This window comes from Anastrepha ludens, chromosome 5 (assembly GCF_028408465.1).
Source record: "Anastrepha ludens isolate Willacy chromosome 5, idAnaLude1.1, whole genome shotgun sequence".
In the NCBI taxonomy this organism is placed as follows: domain Eukaryota; kingdom Metazoa; phylum Arthropoda; class Insecta; order Diptera; family Tephritidae; genus Anastrepha; species Anastrepha ludens.
Genome location: NC_071501.1, coordinates 69,183,296 through 69,201,770, shown reverse-complemented (window position 1 = coordinate 69,201,770; position 18,475 = coordinate 69,183,296).

Genomic DNA, 18,475 nt, shown 5'->3' with positions numbered 1-18,475 from the left:
AGAATGGAAAATAAAGAAAGAAGAAGAAATATTGGGAAAAGAAGGAAAAGTATGAGGAACAGGTGAAGTTATGTAGAGGTAGAGGTGGAGGAAGAGAAGGAAGAGTAAAAGGAAGAGGTGGAGGTAGAGGAAGAGAAAGAGCAAGAAGAAGAGAAGAAAGGAAGAGAAAAGAAAGAGAAAGAGGAAGAGAAAGAGCAAGAAGAAGAGAAAGAGCAAGAAGAATAGGTAAAAAAAGAGCAAGAGGAAGGGGAAAAACGAAAGGAAGAGGAAAAGAAAATAAATAAACCAAAAAAGAATTGAAAATAAAGAGGAAAAGAAAAGGAAAAGAAAGAGGAAAAACCAAAAATACAAGGAAAATGAAAAAGAAGAGAAAAAGGAAAATGGAAGGGAAACACAAAAACGGAAAACCTAATAAAAAAAAAAGTCAACTGTCAAATGCTTAGTCTGCTTTCATAAGAAACTGTGTCTCTAATTTGTAGTGAATTATTTAATAAAAACATTTTAATCACTTCAATTACTGCGGCTCTGATTTAACCCTCTCATCATTTAAACACTTAACAATAACTTTTTTTTTTTTTTTTTTTTTTTGTTTTGGCGGTGAGGTTAGGTTAAAACTGCCTTCTAGAATATAGTAACCGTCGCTACTACGTGTGTGGTGATTCCACTAAAAATATCCCTCCTGTTCTCTTGGACTTTTCCCTCCACCCCGGGACTGCTTCCTTATTGCTTCGAGGTAGAGGGCCAAGACGGCGTCCTAAGAAGAACACTTACTTACTCACCCTGGGTCCAGGGTCACCTGTTTTTACGGCATTCCATTTTTCTTCGTCTATCATCATTTTCTCGATAATTTCTTCAGATGTAAATACACCAATAGCTTGTTGCACCTCTCACATTTAAAGAAGGTGTGCTCACTTTTCCCATTCGCCACAAATACTTGCGAAAGGACCCATGTCCGGACAAAAACTGTGTGAGGTAATAGTTAACCTCACCGTGCTTTCTTTCTACCCACTTTTTTAGATCGGGTATTAGTCTCGCTGTCCATCTACCATACCGTTCAGAGTTCCATCTTGCCTGCCAAAATGTGAGCGTTTGAACTCTAATATCGGGTAAGCGTGGTACTGAAATTCCTGTGTTTTTTGCCTCCCATCTCCGTTTGCGCTCTTGTGCTAGAATATCTATAGGGATGGTTCCGCTGATAACTAACACCGCTGCTTCAGATACTGTTTTGTATGACGAAGCCAGTCTGAGAGCACAAGTGCGTTGCACAGATTAACTATAACTTTAATTCATTAAGGAGCAAAGGTGCTCACTTCATATTAATTATCTCTCGTCTTCGCAAAACTTTACCCCCCCCACAACTTCACTTATGCATTGAAGAGTGAAAATCTTCCACTTCTTTCCTTATGCCGGAGTATTCCTACTAATGCTTCATACAAAAAAGTTTGTTTAATTCATAATTGCTTAAGTGTGTTTAATCTTAATTCTTTTGAGAATTGGTATATAAAATACATATAACTCAAAAGACTAAATTGTTTTAATTTCCCGAGCCCTAATATTATTTTTTGTTTCGTGATTTTTTTTTTCAAACCTTTTCTTAATGCCTTTGACAGGAATGATTGTCAAGTTCACATTAAGAACGTGCACCTTTGCCCTTCAACTTGAGCTGGCTTTGCCCTCTTCGAAGCATTTTGCAGCAATTAGCATCAGCTATAATAATCTCAGTCTCAGCATGAAACCAGCTCCGCAACATCTTTTTACTTTGTAAATTTCCTAAATTATTCATTTATTTTTTTTTCTTAAATTTTTCAACTTTTTCTCCATTTTCTGAACGCTGCCATTTCAGTGATGACCTCCACTGATTTCGAAAATGTCCTGCAATTTAAATTAAGTTTCGCTACACTACGCGTATTTTTATTGCCTGTTTTGCCTACAATTTGCATGCGGATGTTTTTCCAAAGAATATAGCAAATCAAGAAAAATGCTTGTGGACTTAAATGAGATCTTTCGGGTTGGTAAAAGAGGAAGCTGTAAGTGAAAAAGTACAGCAATAATAATAAAAATAAAATTGCAGTTAAAAAAATGCCTTAATTCTAATTGCTTTGTTGTCTGTTGTCTGTTGTTTACTGTTTACTACTGAGCTTAGCTGGACAGCTGCTAATCCGCACAGCTTTCTCAAAAGGACTACCAACGTCTTGAGTGGACGACAAGCATCAAGTACTTAAAAGTATACATACATACATGCATACACAATAAACAGCTTCGTCCAATACTTTACACACTTGTGAGCATAATTAAGTTTTTTTAGCGCTTTTGCCTTAAGCTTCACAAGCTTTATAACCCGCCACCAACGTCTTTTCTCCGGCAATTTGTCGCTTGCTGCTTTTCGAGCTGTCTGTCGTCAAAGCATAAAAGCGCATTCAAGTACTTAATGTCAATTAAAAATTATGACAAAAAATTAGTGCAGAAAAGGCTTGAATGCCATACGGCATGACCAACGCCAATGCCAACGCCAAGCCGACATCCACCAACAGCGTAATGGACAACGTAAACTGACAGCAAATTAAAGGGCGAGGCAAAAAAACGAAAAAGTCCTTAGAAAGGGCACACGAAAATGTTGGAAGTAAAAGTAAGCAAAAAAATCCAAGAAAAAGTTTAAATATAGCTGAGCCAAAAATAAAAAAAGAAATGTGCTGCTAAAAGCTGTTTAGCGTAATTTTTAATAATTAACAGCGAAATATTTTGCCTAGCATCTGTACGAGGAGAGAGTGAGCGCGTTTATTCTTCCAGTTGTTGTTGTTGTTGTTGTTGCTTTGTGTTACTCGACCAACTACTGCTGTTGGTCAAGTGGCGTTAATGGACAAGCAGCCGTATGCCGCTGATTGGAGTGTCAATGCTTCTCAGCTTGTTTAAGTTCACAGCAGAATGGAATGAAAGTTGAAAGGCAGCAAATGGTGAGTGACATTAAAAGGTTGTTGATATCCTGGCGTAAATGAGTGCCGAAGCGTTGAAGAGGTTGAATTATGGCCGGCGGTAGGTGGTGGGTAGAACTTTAAAAAAATATATTAATAAAATTTCAGCAGCAAAATTGTTTAATTTCTTAGCTGATCGCTAATGGAGCTCTGGAGTATGTATGTATGTCTATTTGGGTGTTAGACAGAGTTTATAAGCAACCGATTTGTGGGTCGTACGTAATTTATGGTATATAGTCGAGCAGCTCATTTCGGCATATTTTAAATGAAGTGATTAATCCATGCTAAATTTTTTATAAATTATTTTTATTTTGCTTGATTGACTACAATTAATTTTTTTCGCCATTGCTATTGGAAATATGAGGTTAAATCAAAACGAAAGTGCATTAGTTTAAAATATCCCTTGAAATAGTACTTAGATCAGATATTTCTATTAGAATAAAACATTAACCCTCCGTTGAGTAGCCAGATCTGGCCAGACAGCCTGTTTCGGTTTTGGATGTGAATTTAACATATTTCTATTATAGCTAACGACTTGAACTTCCAGGTAGGTTCCTTAATTTAATTTTCTATCCATTTATGGATATAACTTTTTAAAAAGGATTCCCAAAAAGAACGAAAAAAGGCCAGATCCGGGTGCCCAAAAGGAGGTTTTAAGAAAGGTGTCCAACGAAGTGTTAAAATAAGTTGTAATTAATAACGAATCCTAGCATAAATAAATGCCACAAAACTCTAAATTTATATCAGATATTTAGGGCTGAAAAATTTATTGCTTTCCCTTCATATGTTCAGAGTATTTCTGTGAGCCTAACTTCCACAAATAGAATTAACAGAACTTTTATAAGTAATTACAAAACAATCATTAGCTGCTCTCCTCCAATTTACTTTACTTTCCATTATACTGGAACCATTTGATTGAAATATAAACTTGAAATATTGTAATAATAAAAAAGGATCTTATCCTTTCACTAGAAATATTTTCATGAATTGGGTCCTAAGGTCAAGGCACAATAAAATTTAAGAAAAGCATTATAAGAGTGTTTTGCGAGAGTGAAACAAATTCCTAAAACCTCTTGGTTATTTTGTGCCACTTGTACTGATGAAATCTATATTTCACCCTTCTTTACTTTTGAAAGCATCGCCTGCAACTATAGGTTCATTGATCTCCATATGATGAAAGCTGCTTATATTCCACTGAAAATACTTCTAGAACACGAAACATAATGCTAATATTTCTATTGCTATACGCTTTAAAAGCATTTCAATAATTAACACAGTGCCTACAACCAATTTGTACGACCAGCAGTTTCATCGACAACTTCTAACAACACTGCATCTTATGGCACAGCTATTACTGAGTGAAATTTCTCCCGGTATTTCTTCTTCTTCTTTAAAAAGCGCACCAATCGTTTCTTTCTCGTGCTAACCGACGTCAGTTGGAAACACCAAGTGAAGCCAAGTTCTTCTCCGTCTGATCTTTCCATCACAGTGAAGGTGTTCCTCCTCCTCTGCTACCACCAGCTGATACCGCATCAAATACTTTCAGAGCCTTTATATCCTTTCGGACGACATGACCCAGCCAACAAAGCCACTCGTAAAGCTCACACAGCTCATCGTTCCATCAAGAGCGATATTCGCTGTCGCCAACGTGCAAAGGTCCTAAAATCTTTCGCAAAATCTTTCTCTCAAACACTCCAAATGACGCTTCATTGGATATTGTGATCGTCCACGCTTCTGCGCCTTACGTTAGGACAGGCATGATGAGAGCCTTGTGGAGTTTTAGTTTTGTTCGTCGAGAGCGGACTTTACTACTCAATCGCCTACTCAGTCCAAAGTAGCACCTCTCACGGTATTTCCTCTTCAGTAATATCAGCTTCCATTATAGTACCAGATGGAGGTGTTATTCCATTGATTATCCTTTTCATCAAATAAAAGTGTGCTGAAATCCGATTGATGGATATTTGTTTCGATTACAGTTTTCTACGTGCAATTTTCTTTATATCGTCAGGTATATGGGAGTGGCAGCTTTCAAAAATTTTAAAATCCTATCAATACAAAGGTCTCAGAACTCCAGACTTAACTCTCGACTGCATCCGATTACTTCGATATTAAACTTATTTGGCTTTCTGGTAACAAGGATATTGCGGGGAAACTGCTGGGACTCCAGAGACGGTCCAGAGTACTGGCATTTCAACGAGCATGCAAAGTCGTGTAATCCTTCGAAGGTACTGCAGGGAAATTCGAGGCAAACAAAGTCTCAGCTCTTAAATTTTGTGGATGGTCTTTCCGGACATTGCCCGCTGGTTATCCACGCAGTGAGATTTGGTATTGCTTCGAGTTCTTTCTGCTGCAGCTGAAGAGGATGAAGAGGACTCATCTCAACACCTGCTGCTATATTGCTCTTGCCAGGCTAATATTCAGACATCTTGGCTTTCACATTTTTGCTACACCTGCGGATATAGCAGGTTTAGATATCACATGCCTATTTCATTTCATCAGGAGTTTGAAGTGGTTAACGCAACTATAAGTTGTATGCATTCAGTCTTCTCCACAATCCTCAAATATAACCCATTTTCCACGATCATTTCTTTTTTCTGTGTTTCTTCGTTTATCCGCTCTATAGCGGATGAAATTTGTATATTTCGGGCCTTGCATGAAAACCATTTAACTTTACATAACGATACGTATATAGAGCGGATTAAGCTAACATCGGTTGTCATACTCGTAACAGCTACTCAATCGCCAACACCTTCCTTCCAAAGGCTCTCACTGGCTTGTAATAAAATTTGCATCCAGCTTACTCTCGGATTCTGGTAAATTGGAAGGTGCGCAGAATTGGACACTCATCGACACCCCAAATAAACTTGCAGTGCATTTAATTTATTACACTCTGCATAGTGTGTGTGTGTGTTGCTGTTGAACTTTAGCTATCATCAAGATATACAACAACATATATATATATAACAACAGCAGTAGTAACAACCAAGTGATAAAAGCAAAAAAAGTTTATGAATTATAATACAGATTCCGGTTTTACCACTCCACCATCTTCATAGGAATTATTCAAGGGCGAACAGGCATTAGGGGATTGAAAGAGCACTTGACTTTGCAAATTTACTTCCCTGTGTCTTGTCAGCTGTGAGGCTCGTTAATCGTATAAGATTTGAGAGTACTATAACACCTTTATACTTCGTTTTAGAACTCTCTATGTATGCGCATTTCAAACTGGAGAGTTCCTGTCCCTGGTTTTACTATCAAAAATCATACTAAATGTATATGAATACGCAAAAATCATACCCAGCTCTTCCTCCTCTACTAACCCCTCTGATTTTCTCAAAGTATTTATATATGTAAGTATTTGTATAAATATTTACATCTTACTTTTTTCTATGTGCACCTCTCGTAAGTGTTACATATTCAGAAACTTGAACTGGTGAATATATGAATTTATGGCGCTTAGAATACTCGTATGTCCGTGTATCCGTGAGCAGCATGTGCTTACTGCCAATTATTATTATTTGCATGCTGGCAGGTAGCATTCTGGCTTATTACGCAAACAACGAAAAAGCACCCTTCGAAGCCACTCATATACACACATGCATATTTACATATATACACACTTGCTCATATACACCAGCTAATGTATGTATGTATGTAGTACATGAACACTCCTAATCTCTCCCACCTATTGCATTAGTTCGCTTTTTTTCTTTATTTGCGTAACGTGCTTAACCCTGCCTGCCGTATTTGCTTGTTGTTTTTTTTGTGTATGTGTATGTGCAAATGTGTCTTTTCGGCAACAATGTGTAAATATGCGCTTTATACGCACATTTAGATCCTTTATCCATTGGTGGTGGAGCACCATCATCATCAGACCCTTGACACGCATCACAACTGATGCCGCTGCTAATGCCACTATTGCCCTTTGTTACCTAATTCGCCGCTCCTTTCTCTCTCCCTCTCCCACTCTGCATATCATACATTTTTTATTCTTGTTATCACTTTCCATTCGTTTTTCTTTTCTCCGCCGTATGTAAAGTTTTAAATATTTGATCAACTTCTTATGAGATTTTTTTCAGCTTAGCTGCAATTTTTCTTCATTTCCTAGCGCATTGAAATGCCAACGCGAAAGTGTTTTTTATGCTAACACAAACTTAGTTATAAGGGCATACAGTGAATGGCAGTAAAAATGGTACAAAGGACTTTTTGTATAAATGCGGACTTAAAAAACAAGAAAAAAAAATATTTGCGTGTTCTTTATAGGCTCGAAAAATACTGAGCTGAAAATAATATTTCCGATAAGCAGTTTGCTAGTCGAGATATGTATTAATGTAGTATTTACTGTCCAAAACAGTCAAAGTGTACGTACATATGAGCGATTTCATGTCAAGCGATCGAAGTCATTTGGATGTATTAGCCAATTTTTCTAAAATTTGGTCTAATTTTGAGATATACAGGTTGGGCCTTATAGCGTTTGCTTTTTCAACCACCTATTTTTTTGAGAATGGTAACACAAATGACATGTCAAATGTGTTCATAATTTACTTAAAGGTTTGACATTTACGAAATGGGACGCTATACGCTTGAACAAAATTGGGAAATATTAAAAACCCATTTCCAACGTGGCGAGTCTTCTTCTTCTTTTCTGATTTTCACATCGGTGGCTACGTCAATAAGCAAAATTGTCGGGACTCTGAAAATCCACACGTTACTGTGGAGAAGCAAATGCATCCACAACGAGTCACTGTTTGGTACGGTTATTGGTCTGGCGGCATCATCGGGCCATTTTTTTCGAAAATGAGCAAGGAGCCGCGGTTACAGTAAATGGCGAGCGTTACCGTGACATGCTCAACGAGTTTTTGTTTCCAAAAATTGAAGAGGATGACATGGACGACATTTGGTTTCAACAGGACGGTGCAACTTGTCACACTGTCAAAGTTACACTCGAACTTTTGGCTACCGTTTTTGAAAACCGAATAATCAGCCGAAATTCCGATATCAAATGGCCGCCTCGGAGCTGTGATTTAAGCCCGTTGGACTATTTTTTGTAGGGAACCGTTAAGGACAAATGCTATGCGAACCATCCAGAGACGATTGATGCTTTAAAACACGAACTCGAAGTTGCCATTCATGAAATTGGATCGAAAATGTGCTTAAAAATTGGGTTGATCGAATGGCCTACTGTAAAGTCAGTCGTGGCAGTCATTTGAACGATATTATTTTTCATTCATAAATGACAATGTTCAATCTTCAAAATAAAATAAAAAGTTTGAAAAAATATTGATTTGTTTTTTTTTTTATAGCCGAATCAAAATGCACATTTTACATGGCCCAATGTTATAAATTATGGTATAGAATTCTTCGAAGTATATTAAAATATCTTCGTTTTTAATGAAATTTTTATAATTTATAAATTAATTTTGTTTTTAATTTATTATAGTCAATGAATTTTTTTTTTTTTGAAAATGTTTTCAAAAAATTTCGAAAACAAATTTTTTCTGAAATAACTTTTTTACAAATTATTTTTTATCCGTAAAAACTAAAACTAAAATTTCTTTCCAAAAATATGAAAATGAACAGAAGATATTACATTTCACTTAAAAATGCTTTTTAGCAAAATTTTCAACATTGAATGTATTTCAAAATAATATACATATATATATTCTTTTAATTCCTTCATATGTACTTAAATGGAGTTTACACCCTTTTTGGGTGTTTGACCGTGCTCCTCCTCCTATTTGTGATGGGCGTCTCGATATCGTTCCACAAATGGAGGGACCTACATTTCTAAGCCAACTCTGAATGGCAAATGGTTTTTATGAGGAGCTTTTTCATGGTAGAAATACACTCGGAGGTTTGCCATTGCCTGTCGGGGGCGACCGCTTTTAGAGAAAACTTTCATCATTTTGGTGCTTCATGGCCGGGCTATCGAGCTTGTGAACTTTCGAATAATTTTTCCTATAATCAATATTTTACAATCAAGTATACCAATTTTAGATGAACTGACGACAATGTCTGGAATTTTTGGATTACTGAACATAAATTATATTTGCGACAAAAATTGACTCGGCTGATGACGCTAAAGTCGATGTACGAGTATATTTATGGAAGTTTTATTTACATTGGGATATTCATAATATATATTAGCTATGCCAAAAGAAGTCATTTGGCTTAAAATTGAGTCGATAGGTGGCATTGGAGCTTTGACATTTATCAAAATGGTTTGCTTCGCACCATTCACATACCACCTAAAATTGGGACACGATTTGCAGTAAAAACCTAATATTAAAAAAAATTATTCAAAGCAACTACTGCTACTAAAAAATATGAAGAATATGTGGTCCTGGCTTGAAATTCAATAATACTTACATACCTGCCAATAGATTATAGTTCCCTAAGCGCATATTGAAAACATTACAAAATGATTACTGTACGATTTCTGTTAACATTCACTGTACACATTCGTAAAGGTAGAGGTACAAAATGTGGCAGTAAAAACAACAAGGAAGCCTTGTGAAAGCCTTTTACTTATGAATTTTCTATTCGCAAGTTTATCAGCTCTTATCTACTTAAATCTCAGTTGCAAGTTTCGTTATGATTGCAAGTTACAACGCAGACTATATATCCTAGTAGGACTACAACTAGCTGCGGTATACTGGATTCATTGCAACACCACAATATTGCACATTCAAGATTACTACGCCATATCACTGCTTAATTACGAAAAAATCCCATTGCTTATTTAAAATTTTAATTTTTTCTACATAGCTTATAGCAACTAATTTGAGACGGGATTGAAACAAACTAACTTAAATGTATATACTTTGCCATTATAACCAACTTTAATTAGTTATGGCAAATAAACAGCGACAGAAAAACAACTAAAACTACCTTCAATCCAAATCAACTGAAAGGACTGTTTATTAAAAATCAACGAGAACTTTGAGTTACCTCAAAATTGCACTTTGTCATACAAAAATTCAATGGGCTATAAAACTGTGTACCCAATTTTTTTATTCATAAATTGTGCAATTAGCTTTGGAAAAGCGCACTTAACTTCATTCCAATCAGAGACACTTTTTACTCTAGCTAATATATGTACTTCCACACCAGTTAGCTCGGTGTATATTTCTTTCTCACCCCTAAGAGGTTTCCTCAATCCAACCGCCCCATCCTTAAGCTTTAATTTCCCTTGCTGAAAGACATTTACATTTTAAAGAAGCTGTAAATACCTATAATCAGCTTGAAAAAAATGCTACTCACTCGCTTTTAGCAAACAAATTTTTCAGTTTTTCTTTGCTTATCCTTACTTTCCTTTACATTACACCCTAAGTGGGATTTATTATATTATATTTAAAGGAGTGGATAAAGTATGTGAAAGTTTTTCTTGTCATTGGGTATCATCAGCTGCTAAGCTGCTGGTTGGTCGGCGTGGTCCTTTACTGCTATTGTCTTTTCTTTACTCTAAAGGGGGATTAGCGAAACCTGTTTTTGTAAATACTTTTTAGAAAGTTCGGTAACACTTTTTTCGTGAAATATGTGTGTGCATGTGCATACATTCACGCAATCAGGTTTATAGGCATACTGCTTTTAAAGATTTTGATTTGACTTGTTTCGATTGCCTCTTGCAACTATCATACTTACTTTGGCAGAATTTTAAAGTAAACATGTTTCTTCAAATTAAATGAAATATTTGCACAGTCCATAATGTATATGCAACTTGATTTGATTTGATAGCATTTTGGGTGCTCAGACCTTCACACCAGATTCTTGGAAATGTTTGCTCAAATATGCAGCAACATACCCATGCGCATATTTTGGGATGTCCCACAAAAACAAAACCGTTTTCTTGAGCTTACCTGCAAGCCAATTAGTCACCCATATTCTTATTTTTTATTTGTATACATATTTACCAGCGCTTGCGATTTGAAAGTTGTCATTGAATTTAAAACGGATAGAATGACATTTTTCGTAAGTTTGGTATAGAACCTTTACACATCGATATTAGTTAGTCTTCTCCTTTGATTTCCCTTCACAAACATCTAAACAATTCAATCTTAGTATTTAATATTTTTTGAAGTGAACATAAAGATCCCACAAAATTAGAAGCAAAAAGAAAACAGAAAGATCCAATAGAGACATATTTTCGAAGATTTTTTTAATCTCATTTTGTTTATTTTAGTGAACTTTTTTTATTTATTTCTTATTTAGCTTCCTTGGTTGGTTGGTTGGTTTAAGGGTTAACCCGGCTCGGATTGCCACATAGACCGCAAGTTGGGTCCGTTGTGTTGCCCTAGAGCTCATTATTTTATATGAGATTTTTATTATAGATTTTGGTCCAAAATAATAATTCGTTTGGAGAATTTAATGAGAGATTCGATTTTCAGGTCCGAGAGTACTGAAAGATTGTCAATTGTTGGAGACCCTAGAAAAGCGAGTCGATTTCTGGCTAGACCGGGACAACTGCACAGCAAATGCCTGCTCGATACTTCCTCATCTTCGTCCTCGCAGTATCTGCACAGGTCGTTTTGAGGAACCCTGAGCCGACGTGCGTGAGTGCCCAAAAGGCAGTGGCCGGTGATAAGAGATATTATATGCCTTAGTTCGTGTTTCGATAGACTTAAAAGGGGTTTTGTCTGTTTCAGATTGTAGGATGGCCAGATTTGTCTGGACGTAACGCAAGTAGTTTCCACTCGCCACCTCCGATCAGCAATGCTGAGAAATTCTCGACCAATGATCATTTTACATGTTGAGAGCGGAATGTGGATTGTGGGTAAGTTTCTAACATTTGATTGCGCAGCTCCAGCTCGCGCGAGCTCATCAGCTTTGCAGTTACCTGCGAATCCACTGTGGCCCGGTATCCAGATAACTTGGACAGAATTCTGAACACTTATCTCGTTAAGAGATACGAGACAGGATCGAACAACATCTGAGTGGGTATAAGAGGAGCTGAGTGCTCGAACGGCCGCTTGAGTGTCAGTGAAAAAGCGGATATCCTCAAGTGATATTCTCTTTTCTAAGATAGTTTTCGCAGCATACCAGATAGCGCATACTTCCGCTTGGAATACCCTACAGTAGTCGGGTAATCTAAATGATAGATTGATGTAAGGGGAATTGAAAATTTTATTTAATTTCTATTTTATTTTACTTTTGTTTTTTTGTTACTTAGTTTTTTTTTTAATTAATTTGTTTTGTTTTACCTCTTTTTAGTTATTAGCTAGTTGATGAAACTAGCGCTTATAACAATCTGATAAATGACAGAAAAACTAAATACCAATTTTTAAGCTCTTATAAAATTAAAAGATTTTTTGAAATGGAGATTTACCAAGCCACCTACAAAATCTGCAATTATGGGGAAAATACCAAAACTAGACTTGCATAATAATGAATAGGTATGTGTGAATATCTCCATGCAAGTTATTTTTCTTCTTCTAAACAAACATTGGTATTCTACTCTGTCGTCCCTAACACTTTCTACACTACCTACCACTTTGGAGCCAATTACTTTCACCACCTGCGGAGAAACATAGTTATTGAGTATAAATAACAAATAAAGCACAATAAAAACTCAGCTGCCGAATGCAGTCAGCCGCAAATATGCAGACATAATAAGAATTCAAGAAAAATGCAACAATTGCAAGCAAAAATTGTCACATTCAACAAAACGAATGAAGCAAAAATAAAACTTAGCACCTGAGATAAACTCAATGGCTGCTGAGGTGAGCGAGCGAGAGAAGGAGAGAGGTGGCGAGAGCTGGGAAACGTGCAGCAAAAGCAGCCAGAGGCTGGTGTAGAAAACTTTGGAGACCTTTATAACAACTACAAAGCTAACGTTACACGCAAATTTGCATATGTAAAAAAAACAAACAAAAACAAGCATGCATATTTCATATAACTGATGCCTATAAAAGCTGCAGCAAGCTACCATTTGTATGGCAAAACTTGCAACATACACAAAATATTCAAGGAAACTGCAACGCGGCAGCAGCAGAAAATTGTCAATGTCACAAGTGATGATTAAGTTGTCAACTATGCAAAAATGCCGTACTGAGGCAAGCCACAAGCTTTAAATGCAACTGTAGCAAGCATTAGATTGCGTATACGTAGTGTAGGCTGAGGGAATACCAGAAGCAATGGCAGCAATGGAAAGTAACGGGAGCCTTAAGCGTTCAATTTAATGAATGCGAAGGCATGTGCCTAAACGTGTGCAAGGCATGTGTATGCCCCAATTGCACCAATAACAACAATAATCACAGACACAGCAAATAATTGCATATTCAGAAGGCTGCAACGAAAATTTCAGTCTAAAAATGCACCTGCATGCTTCAGTGCAGTAGGACACCTACTCAAATCAATGCCATAGCTTATATCTTTGTAGGAGTGATCGAGATCAACAACAATAACCAACAAGACATGCAAATAAATAAAGTAGAATAGCAAAATACTTCAGCAACCAGCAGATAGGGTAGGCATAAAGAGTGTAGAGTAGGCAACGCAAATACGCTAGCTGTGGTAGGTGCTCACCCTGCTCGAGTGCTTTGCTGAACGCAAGCCTTGCTTTCGAGTGCCGGGTATCTAATCAAGACAAGGCAATAACAAAAAACCAATAATCAAAACAGAAAGTATGCATGCAAGGGGAACCAGCAGAAAGAGCACAGCAATAACGTAAAAACAAAAGGAAACTCAAGCAAATAACAGCAAATAACACATAGAAATGAACACAGTAGCAACAACAATGTGGGAGGCACTAATTTTTAATGAAAGCCGAAAGCTTTAGAAAACCAGAAAAAAGAAGAATTGCAATGAATGCGTAGACTGCTGAATGTCACTTAGTGCTGATATACCTACATACAAATAAATGCATAGAAATATGTATGTATGTGGGGTTAAAATACATAACTGCAAAGGGCAATTTAGCGCGTGAAGGCTGCTTTGTACTTTGGGGAAAAGTTCGCAATATTATAAAAACATATCAAAATTTTAGGTGGATTTGTAAAAAAATATTTTAGAAATTTCAAAGAGTATATTGAAAAGAGTGCATCGTTTTTATTTCATTAAAAAAAGTCCAAAATTTTTAAAATATGGATACAATATGTCAGACTATTAAAAAATACTATTCAGCTACTCTCCATTCTTAAATTTACTTTTTTCTAAGGCTAAGACACCCAAAGATGACTTCAGGCGGGTAAAGATACCTCTAAATCACGAAAAGGATATTTCGAGAAACAAAAAAAATACAATTCAGTATAACACCGAACTTACGAAGAAAACGAGCAATAGAAGAATCGGTAATAAAATGAAAATGAAAAATGATTGGTGATAAAAAAATTGGATTAAACGGGTTTGAGGGGGTAGTATGGTATTTTTTTTTTTTTTTCATTTTTTTTTTTTTTTTTTTTTTAAATTATTCTATAACATCTTAAGATTATTGTGTGAAAGTTTGAAGTGCATTAGAGTAAAATTGACAAAGACACAAAGGATTAAGTATCTACCTCTCCAACCGGATTTCACGCTGTAAAAATCTTCACAAATCTTTAAACGCGTTTTTCTCACACTTGCCTTTTTTACGGTCGGTGTCCACTGTAGATTTATATCTACTGCACCGATTCTTTTCAAATTTGGTTTTTTTGTTTCTTTACTTTATTCACGAGGTAATGACGTCGAGTTTTTTTTTTTTTTTAAATTTTGTCATATTTTAAAACAACAAAGTTTTCAAGTTTTTTTTATGAAAAATCGGTGTTTTGACTTCAAAGCGCTTTAAAAAATTTAAAAAAAAAAAACAAAAAAAAAAAAAATTCGACGTTGTTACCTGCGAAACTTTATTAGCTGATGAAATCAATTTGGTTTTTTGATTTTAGTTGATCCAGTAATGAGTTCTGAGGGACAAACTTTTTTATGAGACGTCCGCGAAGATTCGCTGCCACCAACTCATTTCTTCATAAAAATCAATGAAAATTTCACACAATATTCTTTAAATATGACTTTATAATGAAGTAATTTTAAAATTTTGAATAAATCAACTGTGTCGACAAAAAAAATTTCGAAAAATATGCTTGTTTTACACCGAATTAACCATACTACCCCCTTAAGCGGCTACGTAGAGTTTCCGCGGGAATAAGAAAGAAAATGTTTTATCATTCAAACACGTAATCAATGAGTCCTGTAATCGGACTAAAAGCAAGAGACTGTGCGAGTAATTAGACGACTACTTTCTAGGAACTTCAAGTAAGTTATGTAAGGCTTAGGTGGTTGCCACTCTCCCTAAGGGTATAGTGGGTATAGGCCCACTACGGCCTCCCACTACGGCCTCCTCCAACTCCCAATGTAGGGAAAGGGATGCTAACTTACTGGGAAAAACTGACTGATTAAAGAAGTGGTCCCCTCCTAGCCAGCTAACCTGCGATGCAATTTCCAGGAATATCTATGTTCATCATTTCTTAATAGAAAACTGCACGCTATGAGAGTGTGTCTTTTATTCAGTCTGACCCCTTCCCAGTTTTGAAACCTAAGAGAGTGGGAGCTCTCAAAGAGAATTGAAAATAAGTCTTCATATGATTGAAAAGGAAGAACTTTCTCTAAAAATGCAATCCATTATGAGAGAGCACTTGAGTCATGCATTATATACAGATCTTCATCTCTTTTAGATCCACTTCAAGTTTATTATTGGTAAAATCAGGCGGGATTTAAAGAAGGGAACAGTATCAGAGAGAAAATCAATGCAGTTCGTTTAACTAATAAATTCTTTTCAGAGTTCTAGCAACAGGTGATCGAGTAAAAATTGGTATGCCCTAGCTGTTCTGGCTTTTATAGCCTCGCCAAAGATTGTGTTTATAATTTATATTTTACGCCCATTTATTATCTGAAGCTAACATAACAGTCGATATGAAATATTTCGTGAGTCCCTCTCAGCAACCCAACATATCCAACGCCCACATGCAATGGTCGAAAGCATAGAAAGAAAAGAAAAACGAAATGTTGCAACTACTGCGGTAGTCGGCTTAAAGTCATCTCTTTTGTTGCTGTTTGCATGCACAGTTTGAATACTGTTACAATTGCTACTGTGCAACATTCCGCTTGCAGCTGCACTAGTGCCAAGTGCAGCTGTAGCAAAATATTTGCGGCAAAAGCTAACACTCCTCTTTAAATTTGCAAGCAGATTTGCAAGCCGTTCAATTGAGCGTCAAAACAGTGGTCCCGAAGCAGCTGCCCACTTTCTACAGACGCGCGTTCTCTCTTTCTCTTTCACATCTCTCTGCGGGTAAATGTACTTCGGTGTGTGCAATTGGTACACACACACTTTTATAAGCATACCTTATGTGCATTTGCATGTGTGTATACATATATACCACATCAGGTGTGAGTGTCACTTGCATTGTCTGCATGTCAACACCTACCTTTCATACCCGTTCTGCAAGTGTGTGTTTGTCCGTTGCTGCATTTGCAACGTAGCCTCATTTCACTCACAGCTCACCCATTTGCTAATTCTCTCGTTTTCCTCCGAAGTGAACTGCTTGAATTTATAAGACTTTTTTCTGGAAATTTCTATGACGAAAAGCTTAGCTTTTTAACGAAGCAAAGCTCTTTGCCATTATTTTTGGAAGCGTTTTTTTTAGAGGGTCGATGGGAATCCATCCCGAAAGACTTATAATATCTTCCTGTCTGAAGGGAGAGTAATGAGCTGGAATTATCAGCGTGTCTATCCCTCAGATTTTCTGCTTTCGTGGGGTTAAGATTTCAATATTTTGGATCTCCCTTTATACATATGCCTGAAGACATTGGATATTAGTTGGGTTGTTATAAATTTTCTTATAAACACTTAGCAATCATCCATCCACAATTTTGTTTACTCACTCTCTTATATTTTGTTGCTATCTTTTCCTACTTTCCTATCTTGAGTTTTTATTGGTACCTCCCTACTTAGGTAAAAGTCCACGTGCGCTGCTTTGGGAGAAGCAGCCATATAACTTAACTGGCATTTGTATTTCTTTCAGCTGAAGTCAAGGTATTCCTTAGATGCTGACCAAAATTTCATCACAATATTCGAAGTAACGATAAGCAGTATTTCAACCCCTTACTTGACACATTGCTGAGCTCCCGCCTGCATTCTTATCAAGCTCGCTCACCTAACCGCATTTGTTTAAGAAAATAATTTTCTTCCTCAATCGATTTCAGCACACAAATTACCAAAATATGACTTTTGGTATAGCACAGACGCATTTAAATTTTCCTGTTTGTAGTATGCCATCCGATTGCTTTCTTCTCAAGGGTACAAAGAGACAGGGTGTTAAATTTTCACTTCCTTAACAGCTTACTAGAAATGATAGAAAAAAACTTAGAAATGGAATTTCACTTTGTAGTAGCTTACTAAAACCGAGAGGAAAATGTAGAGTAGATTAGCGCGTGAAGGGAAGGTTGGTCCCAGCTCTCGATTTACACTGAAATGAAACTCGAAATGGTAAAAAGTTTTTTTTTTATAACGGTCGGCTCTCAGCAAACAGTTGCAAATCTCGGAATACATATCCCTTGTCCTTGTTTATGAACCTTCAACCTTCTCACACAACCTTTTTCTATTTAGGGCTGGTCTAAAATTGTAGAAAATTGCAGAGAGACATCAAAAGACACACTATAAACTGGACGAGAAACTCGGCCGCACACTGAATAAACGATTGAAGCGCCGATTAGCTCCCCAAAGGTGACAATTGAATGTAAAAGACCGCTGAAGGAAATTAATGAACCATCATGAATATACCACGAATGTTGTATGGATTCTTTACCTTGAAAAAAGGAAATGGCAAAACTGTTCGATGGGCAAGCTGACAAAGAAAGAGGTCCAAGTAAAATTGGTAGAAAAATGGAAAGCAAAAAAGGTGCCCAAAATTTGGATGGCTTAATATACATTTACCGGCTCAAGTTGGCTTGTAACGACATGAGGGTTTGAAAATCTACTCTTGCTATAACTAGACAAATCTGTCCACAGGGTGATTTATTGTTCATATAATCTGTGCGTAGCTCCTTCCGCTAAGTGAAAATAATCGCAGAAATCTGTCTTCTTAGCATACTTATTTACAAGTATATGAGAAAGATGAGATATTCATCAAATGACTTTTACCACTTTAGGAGGAAGTGGAGAGTGTATGTTGATTAATATATCTGCCACTGCATCCCTCTGATCTAGATGTCTCACAATTCTTCGAATGTCCAGCGGACCTGCATACGATAAAATAAATAAATAATAGGCGCTTAGGCTTCTCTTAGGTGTTTGGCCGAGCTCTACCTCCTATTTGAGGTGAGTCTCTTGATGTTGTTGCAGAAATAGAGGGACCTACAATTTCATGCCGACTCCGGGCGGCAAATAAATCACAAATAAAACAAAAAGAGGTTGTCTGTAAAGTCGGTTTACTGACGATAGTTTAACGTGACAACGTCATAAGAAAATATTGATGGAATGATTACAATTTTCAAAACAAAATTATAATTTTATTTGTTTGATAGATATTTTGTATGGA